Genomic DNA, 2,403 nt, shown 5'->3' with positions numbered 1-2,403 from the left:
TTAAAGCTTATCCATATTGTTACAAATGACATGATTTACTTCTTTTAAAAGGCTAAATGGTATTCCATTGTGTGTTTGTTTATCCATTCAATTAATTTTGAAGCTTTAGGTTGATTCTTTATCTTGGCTAATGTGAATAGTGCTGTAATGAACATGTGCCTGCAGTTATCTTTTTTGACACACTGATATCATATCCCAGTGTATGTGTGTATGTATGTGTGTGTGTGTGTGTGTGTGTGTGTGTGTATATACATATATATATATTTTTTTTAAGATTTTTGCTATAGGGCACGTGCGCTCACCAAAGAGAGCTAGAAAGCAAAAAAATCACTCCCCAGGGAGTCTGACCACACCATAGTCCCTTATCCTCCATTCTCCTCTCAGAATTTTGGGCACTCACTCACACACACATACACATACACACACTTGGCATAAGATTTAAGCTGCCAGGTCCTGGACTTGAATCACAGTTAACTACGTGAGAGTCATCAACGTAACCCTTATGCCAACTGCTGGCCCCAAGATAGTTTTATTTTTAATTTTTATGGAACTTCCATACTGTTTGTATGATGGCTAAACTATTGGTCATCAGAAAAGTCATGACATTTTTTCTCTGTTTTTCTGTACAGAAATGTGCCAAGACTTTTCTGATGACCCAATAATTTATATTCCCACTAACCGAATACAAAGGTTCCTTTTTCTCCACATCCTTTCCAAAACTCATTCTTCATCTTTTTTATTCTAACAGGTGTGAGGTGATATCTCATTGTGGTTTTAATTTTACATTTGCCTGACGATTAGTAATGTTGAACATTTTTTTTATATATCTGTTGGCTATTTGTGTGTCTTCTTTTGTAAAATGTCTATTTAGGACCCTTGCTAATTTTTAAATTGGTTTGTTTGTTTTCTTGCTAATGAGTTTGAGTTGCTTACATATATTAAATGTCAACCCCCTTATCAGAGATATGGTTTGGAGATACATTCTCCCACTCTGTAGGTTGTCTCTTTACTCTGTTGATTTTTCCTCTGTTGTGTGTAAGTTTTTCAGTTTGATGTAATCACATTTGTCTGTTTTGGCTTGTGTTGCCTGTGTTTTGGGGGGGTTGTATCCAAAAAATATTTACTAGGTCAGTATCATGCAGCTTTTCTCTCTCTCTTTATTTTTATGGTTTGGAGATACATTCTCCCACTCTGTAGGTTGTCTCTTTACTCTGTTGATTTTTCCTCTGTTGTGTGTAAGTTTTTCAGTTTGATGTAATCACATTTGTCTGTTTTGGCTTGTGTTGCCTGTGTTTTGGGGGGGTTGTATCCAAAAAATATTTACTAGGTCAGTATCATGTAGCTTTTCTCTCTCTCTTTATTTTTTTTTTCTCCTAGCAGTTCTATAGTTTCAGGTCCTACATTTAAGTCTTTATTCCATTTTTAATTGATTTTTGTATATGCTGTGAAATGAAAGTTCAGTTTCATTCTTCTGCATGAATATCCAGTTTTTCTAGCACTATTTATTGAAGAGACAGTCCTGTTTTCATTTTGTGCTCTTTGCATGTTTATCAGAAATAACTGACTGTAAACACATGGGTTTATTTCTGGGTGCTCTGTTCTGTTGGTCTGTGTGTCTGTTTTTATGTTAATACCATTTTGTTTTGATTACTATAGTTTTGTAGCAGATTTTCAAAGTAGATAGTAGTGCCTTTGGGTTTGTTCTTTTTGCTCACAATGCTTAGACAATTTGTAGTCTTTTTAAAAATTTTTTTCTTGGAGAGATTTTTGCTATAGGACGTATGCACTTGCCAGAAAGATAGAGAGAGACAGAGAGATAGAAAGTGAGAAATCACCCCCCCAGGGGGGATGGCCACGCCACAATCTCTTCTCCTCCATTCTCCTCTGGGGATCTTGGGCACGCATGCACATGTGCCTGTCGTGAGTTTAAGCCACTGGGTCCAGGACTCGAACCATGATCGGCTACCTAGGAGTTCGACTACATAGGAGTTCAGCAACATAGTCATTACGCTAACTGCTGGTCCCATTCCCTCCACTAACTCTGAAGCTCCACTTGTTCTTCTTTTTCTCATTCTTTGAGGTATAATGTAAGGTTTTAATTTAGGATCTTTAAAAAAAAAATAACTATTTAATTAATTAATTAAAATTTAGATTTGAACAGGGAGGGACAAAGTGAGAAAGAAAGAGAAAGTGAGAAAGCAAACCACCAGATCTGGGACTCGAACCACAGTTGGCCATTTGGGAGTCCAACTCCTTAACCACCACACCTCACACCACCTGGTGACCACATGATCATTCTTTTTGATGTAGGTGTATATTGCTACGCATTTCCTTTTTCAGACTACTTTAGCTGCTTCTCACTAGTTTGAGTATGTTTTTTTTTTTTTTTGAGAGGTTTTCACT

Source organism: Tupaia chinensis, unplaced genomic scaffold (assembly GCF_000334495.1).
Source record: "Tupaia chinensis unplaced genomic scaffold, TupChi_1.0 Scaffold143231_1, whole genome shotgun sequence".
Lineage (NCBI taxonomy): Eukaryota > Metazoa > Chordata > Mammalia > Scandentia > Tupaiidae > Tupaia > Tupaia belangeri.
This window is presented reverse-complemented; position numbering follows the sequence as displayed.